Genomic DNA, 8248 nt, shown 5'->3' with positions numbered 1-8248 from the left:
CAAAGTAGCGATAACTGAGTTACTATAGGAATAAGAGTTATTCTGGTGATAGTATCTAGTCAAGATAGTCTTGGTTCAACGGAGGAATAGAGATCACCCCTCGGTGAAGATTATTCTAAACCATTCAAATATCGTTACAAAATATAATGATGAAAGGTACATTATTAGATTTTTTGCTAAACTTGATTGGATTTAAAAGATTAATGTTTTTTACTAAAAAGGAATGTCTTTTTCAGCATGAATAGCTCAATAATTCAACTCTTAGCTTTCGAACGGCGATAATTACTCAACATGGAAAAACAATCTGAATTCAACACTAGTAATAGATGACCTGAGATTTGTCTTAACTGAGGAATGTCCTCAGGCCCCTGCCTCAAAAAAAGCACAAGGTAAATATGATTTACTAGGTGCTGAAACATGTTTAGTGGAGTATGATACCTCAACCTGGATATTGGATTCAGAAGCCACTAATCATATTTGCTTCTCTTTTCAGGAAACTAGTTCCTGGAAAAAGCTTAAAGAAGGCAAGATCACCCTCAAGGTTGGAACATGAGAGGTTGTCTCGGCTGAAGTAGTGGGAGATCTGAAGTTGTATTTTGAAGATAGATATCTAGTACTTAAAAATGTTTTGTATGCACCTCTTATGAAGAGGAATTTAATATCTATCACATGTATATTGGAACAAATGTATAAAATATCTTTTGAAGTTAGTGAAGCGTTCATTTTCAGAAAAAGTATTCAAACTTGTTCTGCTATACTTGAAAACAATTTATATAAGTTAATACCAATGAAAGCAAAAATTTTCTTAAATACTGAGATGTTTAGAATAGCTGAAACTCAGAATAAAAGACAAAAAGTTTCTTCTAATGCCTATCTATGGCACCTAAGACTTGGCCACATAAATCTCAGAAGGATTGAGAGATTGGTTAAGAATGGACTCCTAAATCAGTTAGAAGATAATTCTTTACCTCCATATGAGTCTTGTCTTGAGGAAAAAATGACTAAGAGATCTTTTACTGGAAAAGTCTCAGAGCCACAATCCCCTTAGAGCTCATGTATTCGGACCGATGAATGTCAAAGCTCAACGCGGGTATGAATATTTCATCAATTTTATTGATGATTATTCAAGGTATGGTCATATTTACCTAATGCATCACAAGTCTGATTCTTTTGAAAAGTTCAAAGAATATAAGACTGAGGTTGAAAACCAATTAGGTAAAACAATTAAGACACTACAATCAGATCGAGGTGAGAAGTACATGGACTTAAGATTCCAGGACTATATAATAGAATACGGAATCAAGTCACAACTCTCTACATCTAATATGCCACAGCAGAACGGTGTATCTAAAAGAAGAAACAAAACCTTGTTGGACATGGTTCGCTCAATGATGAGCTTTGCTAAGTTACCTGATTCCTTTTGGGAACATGCATTAGAGAATGTTGTCTATATTTTGAATAACGTTCCCTCTAAAAGTTTTTCAGAAACACCTTATGAGCTATCGAAAGGGCGTAAAGGCAGTTAACGTCATTTTAGGATTTAGGGATGCCTGGCACACATGTTGGTGTAAAATCCTAAAAAATTGGAATGTCGTTCAAAACTATGCCTATTTGTAGGTTATCCAAAAGAAACGAAAAGTGGTTTATTTTATGATCCTAAAGAGAATAAGGTATTTGTATCGACAAATGCCACATTCTTAGAGGAAGACCACATAAGAAGTCATCAACCTCGTAGTAGAATAGTATTGAATGAAATTTCCAAAGATGCTACAGATAGAGCTAGTTCATCTACTAAAGTAGTAGATAAAACTAGTATATCTGGTCAGTCACATCCTTCTCAAGAGTTGAGAATGCCTCGACATAGTGGGAAGGTTGTTCATCAGCCTGACCGTTACTTGGGTTAAACTTGTAACGCAAATTTGAGTCTTAAACAATGCGCTGATACAAATATGGATATGAATGAATGAACAAGTCCATGTCCTTGTTACCAGTTCCCCGGCAACGGCGCCATAAACTTGTAACACAAATTTGATGAATGTTTCTATCTTGGGCATACGCATAGCGATATATGATGATATGTGATATTACTTCTAGATATGCGTTATTAACGAATGTTCTTGTAGTATGTTGTGCGTTGTCACAAGTTTCTTTGCATTGAAACCAAGTATAATTTCACCGTAAGTTTCTTGGTGTGATCCAAGGTCGAACACAAGGACTGTTTTAGGTTATTGCGTTATGCTTGTGATACATGCGACCAGGGGTTTTTCAATTTATAAAAGAATTTGTGTATAAGAAATTAAACATGCGATAAAGTAAAGTAAAGTGGTAAAAATGCGATAATAACATAAATTGCGTTAAAGTAAATCTAAGCTAGAAGATATGCTTGAAGATAAGCATATATCTAAATTTGAGGGTGTGATAACTTGTAAAAATACAAGTTATTTATACCACCTTATCTAGATTCTAGATATTGCGGCCAAAAGTTAGTAAATATGCACCTATTGTATGAAAATTAGCCTAGTATTACAATAATTATAAATGATCACAATAACACCCACTAACACCATAAAGATGGAAGACAAGTCGAATTTTACTCTGTTTTGCAGGAGACCAAGTCACCACTTGCGCTCAAGGCTCACGAGAAATTGATCAACGCATCTCTGTCACATTGCGCCCGTCAATCAACAATGAAGAGATGATTACCGCGATGACGGCGCAATGCGACAGTCGATCCAGAGTTGTGTTGCAACTGCATGCGGTAATAAAAACAACACCGCATGCGAACCCATGATCAAAAGATGCAGCTGAGCAATGCAAAAGCGGAGGATTGAGACACGTGTACAACTAACGGTTGTGCAGAATTGACGGTCTGATTGCATAACAGAAGGAATAATATCCCTCCATCTTCGGAATTTTCATAACAATCAGTGAGGACCACAAGGCCAGAGTCAAAGACCTGTACCTATAAATACCCCATAGATTTCAGAGAAGAAGTATGCTACTTGATACGGGGTAAATGCTGCAAAACTGTTGAGAGAAAAGGCTGAGCTGAGTGCTTAAGTGAAGAAATCCGGAAAGAAGACGAGATAAGGCCGAGAGGTGAATCTTAAATCTAATCTACCAAACATCCGATTGAAAGCTCTGTGCAAAGATCCCTGCTACCGGTGGGGCAAGCCTGAGAGGGAAGCTCTTCCTACCATCAAATCCATCCTATCCGGCAAGCAGATCTCAATCGAATAAATGCCAAGACATTGGCACATGTTTGTATCTGTTCTATCTTTTTCATCGTTGTATTTCACTGTTTCTTCACCTCTGTATTCACACCATGTATCAAACGCTTAATAGAGATATTAAATTTTCAATAGCTTTCATTTACCATTTTCTGTCTATTTTCGTTCACCCGTTAATGACTTCTTTCATGATGTCTTCTTAATTCCCTGATAAGCAATATGAATTAACCAAGTACTTAATCTGTGTTAAAGATATAAAATGCGTTTAGCTAAGGCATGCTAGACGACATCTTCACCTGTGAGAGCAGAAGTGAAGATGCCATTCCGACCTATCGAGAGAAAGTCAAAAGAATTCATTAACTAAAGCGAGTAGTACTTCCAGACATGGAAGCAACCTTGAGTTCATTACGTTAGTCTTTGTTTCACCACAGACATGTGGGAGCGCGGCCGATCACTGAAAGGTGTATGCCAAGAGAAGAGCGAAACAACATTTGTAGCTTCAACGCAATTGAGAACTTGTGTTGCCATATTCTTTATCTTTCTCTTTCTATTTTGTTCATAAGACTTGCCGCCGCATTCCACGTTCTTTACATAACTTTCACAACCAGCTTGACCCCAAGATCTTGTAACTTGAAGCCTGTATCTTGTATCATCTAGCTTAGGTTAATTGTATTTTTATTTTATTATCGCACCTTTACTGCTTTACTCTACTTTATTACAATTTATATACCTGTACAAACCAAACTTTTAAAGATTGAAAACCTGGTTGCATATATCATGAACATACCACAATAACCTAAATCAGTCCCCGTGTTCAACCTCGGATCACATCGAGAAACTTGTGGTGGAATTACACTTGGTTCCATCGTAAGGAAACTTATGACAACGCATGGCATACTACGTGAACATCCATAATTAACGCATATCTAGCAGTAGTATTGCATCATTTCGAGCATAGAACATCATCAATCATACCTATCAAGTTCTGCATTACAAGTTTATGGCTCCGTTGCCGAGGAACTGGTAATGGGGACATGGACTTGAACCTTGCGTGCATCATTGTATAGTTTCTACATAACATCCATATACTACAAACCATTTTGGTTGTCACTTAAGACATTACCCGCTTGTATGTCACCACATACATGCTTAAGTTACATAAAGAAGACTAGGGATTTTAAGTTTATTGGTTTGTGGTAAAGCAAATAAAACATCTAAATGTGCAAAGTTAAGAAGTGAAGTAAATATCATATATTATACATCACAAGAGTTCATACAAAATGTGTTTACAAACTACAAAACACGGGACTTTAGGGCACAAACCCCAACATTAAGTCCCATTGATCTTCTAATGAACAATTGTTTATAGTCCAACCATCAAATCGAGTCCCTCTCAAGCCTTAGAGAGGGCAGGGCCCCTTGTTCAAGACCTGGATTCAACACTTAAGAGAACAACATATCTACTGACTCTAAAAGCGAGTACGAGTGAATTCCGTTTTGTAGGACTATGTCCCCAACTATCTACCCAGTCTTACCCTTAAAATAAGAGGTTTATCGAGTCGGTGATGATGAGTCACTCTTGCCTATGCAGATTAAGGGACAATCCCGAATAAACAAAAGTTGATAGTTAGCTCTTGGATTAAGATCGTGTTACCTAGGTCATCGAATTGAAATAGTCAGTCTTTTCAGTAAAGGGTATTAAAAAGTAAAAGTGATAATTATGTGGTCTGATCTTGTGCAAACCCATTGTATAGGATGCCTTCACTCGCATGTCTCTACATGAGCGATTCAGGATCATATCGTTTGTAACACTTTACAACTATTGTAACAATTACAAAGTGAGCCACATCCATAATATCCCCAGTATAAGGTACCCAACCTAATCTCTATACTATAGACTGTTTTGACTATTTCTTGAACTTGATCCACTTTTATGTCTGTACATAAAGTTCAAGTATTCATGCTATAACCAAGAGTTCTTAGTTTATTGGATTTAGGTTTAAAAAGGTGCAATTCACATATTTAATAACAACTTTACTAAAAAACCTCACTAACTTCTTTATTATAAATAAAATATGTTTAATGTTTACAAACCACGAGTTTTAGAACGTACAGCCCAACACCTTATGCCTTATCCCACACCTACACTAACCTCTTTAGCATCACTTGGTACCCCTTCAACGCTATTTGCCCATGTCATCACCTAATCCTTGGGCAACCCCCTCTCTTCTCAGCCACCGCTCATTTTCAAGCCTTGGTGCCCCATAGGCGCTCACCATGGCACTTGGTGTCTCGCGTGTTGCCCATCTTAGGCCATACTAACTCCCATTGAGGCTATCGCCTATTTTTACTCACCCATGCCATGTCCATGCCTTGGTAACCATCTAGTCTCACACATAGGCCTTCACTCCCATGCCTCTTTGTTACACTTAGCCAATTTTCCTTCTAAGTGTCAATACTTTCTATGGCGTCCGAGAGCCTTAAGTCTCATCCTTAAACTTTTTCTTGATTCTTGGCCTAGCTCCACGCCTAGTTATCTTAATCTCTCCACTTTTCACTAAGTTTTGTTGGTTGTTCCATGTTCTACTCGAGAGTGCTTTTCCTAACATTTAGAATATTTTCCCTCCTCTTAACTCTTTTTCATGCTCACATTACTTATAACTTATTATGCAATTAGGTTAACTATACAAGTATCACATAATAGCCATAAATACTTAGTAAAATAAGTTCTAAGGTTTACGTAGTGGGCCTAGTAGTGGGTCACTTACTGGGTATTTTTTTTATACTCACTCTTTTTCTATATTTTTTAGGTAAAGGAAAGGATAGAGCGGCGATGACAAGAGGAATCTGATGACCAGGCCATGGGACTTGACAATGCTTTTGCATATATTTTTCTTATGTTTGCAAGTTTTAGCTTTGTAATTAAACCTTTAAATTCTTTGAATATTTCACTTGGTTTTTTTATTTAATATATTCTAAATTAAAGTTAGGGGTACCCCGAACAAAGGTTTTATTTTATTTAAAGTTTTATAATAAAATTTTATTTTATTCTTTGAACTTAGTTCAATTTTGTGAAAATTCCGTTTGAGATTTATGCATGCATGAAATAATGGTCCAATCCCCATTTTAGATAGTTGAGTCGTTATAGTTGGTATCAAAGTCCACGTTTTTAGGTTCTGTAGACTAATTTACATCGTAAGTCCAGAATGTCCCTATGGCTCATCAACGGATTCTTCGTCGTTGCCCAGTACGTCCGGGTAGTAAAAGTATTATGAAAAGTTTTACATAAAAATATCTATTTAGTTTGATATTACAAGTTATGCTCTACTGCTTGGTAATGTCTTTATGGAAGCTAGTGTTGGGTTTTATGCCTTAAAACTCGTAGATAGTAAATGTTATTAATTGACCGTAATCAATAAAGAGTTATCGATGTTAATTCAATAAATATTATTGATTGTGTTGTATTCTATTTTGTCTCAAAAACCCTAAATCTAATAAACAAACATCTGAGGTTGCCTTATGAGTCTTGAACTGTATGGAGACATATAGGGATCAATGTTCAAGATAACAGCCTAAAGGGTCTATGGTATAGGGATAAGGCTGGGTACTTTATCCTTGTGACACTATGGATAGGACTCACTTTGTATTTGATACAAACACAATGATCCAACGCATTTGTGTAGGTGACATTCGAGTGGGAGTATCCTTTGTAATGAGTTTGCATAAGATCGGATTGCAAATACCACTAGATGTAACACCGTTAACTAGTTTAGTTCCTATTTCAATTGGATGACCTAGGCAACTTAGTCTTAATCCTGAGTGTATTATAAACTCTTGTTCATGAGGGATTGTTCTTTAATTTATGTGGGTGAGAGTGGCCAATTTTCCGACTCAACATGTCTACCATTTTGGGGACAAGACCAAGTAGAGAGTTAGGAACATAATAATACAAGATAGAATTCACTCCTTCCCGACTTTAGGGTAAGTAAATGAGTGTTCCCTTAAGTGGTGCCTCCAGGACTTGAACAAAGAGCTTTACCCTCTCATTGGCCCGAGAAAGGGTTTCTGTTTATTGGTTGGACCATAAACAGGTTGTTCATTAAAGGAGCACTGGTACTTAAGGAGTCAGAGGTAACACAAGGGTAAAACGATAATCCGACCCAATTGGTGTTAGATCCACTTGAAAGGGTCAAACCCATAGGGTATAAATGGATCTATAAAAGAAAGAGAGATGTAGTTGGAAAGGTACAGACCTTCAAATTTAGGCTTGTAGCAAAGGGTTATACCTAGAGGGAAGGGGTTGACTATGAGGAAACTTTTTTCCTTGTTACTATGCTTAAGTCTATAAGAATTCTTTTGTCCATAGCCACATATTATGACTATAAGATATGAGAAATGGATATCAATACTACTTTTCTGAATGACAATCTTAAAAAGAATATCTTTATGTCTCAGCCTAAGGGGTTTATAGCCTAAGGTCAGAAGCAAACAAGTTTACAAGTTCAATCAATCAATTTATGAGTTGAAACAAGCATCTAGATCTTGGAACATTAGATTTGACACAGCGATCAAATCTTTTAGTTTTGATCAAAACGTTGATGAACCTTGTATCTACAAGAAAATCACCAACGATAAAGTAGCTTTCTTAGTACTTTATGTGGACAGTATCCTACTCATTGGGAATGATGTAGGGTTCCTAACTGACATTAAGGAATGACTGCCAGCCCAATTCCAAATGAAATATTTGGGAGAGGTGCAATATACTCTTGCGATCCAAATCATTAGGGATCGCAAGAACATAACGTTGACTATGTTTCAAATGACTTATATCGACAAAATATTGACTTGTGATTCGATGTAGAACTCTAAGAAAGGGTTTATTACCTTTCAGGCACGAGGTTCACTTGTCTAACGGATAGTGTTCTAAGACACCTTAAGAAATTGAGAATATGATACGTATTTCCTATGCCTCGGCTGGGTAGCTTAATGTATGTTATGCTCTACACTAAGCCAGACAT

Source organism: Benincasa hispida, chromosome 1 (genome assembly GCF_009727055.1).
Source record: "Benincasa hispida cultivar B227 chromosome 1, ASM972705v1, whole genome shotgun sequence".
Classification (NCBI taxonomy): domain Eukaryota; kingdom Viridiplantae; phylum Streptophyta; class Magnoliopsida; order Cucurbitales; family Cucurbitaceae; genus Benincasa; species Benincasa hispida.
The sequence above is the reverse complement of the archived record's forward strand: the minus strand, read 5'-3'. Positions refer to the sequence as shown.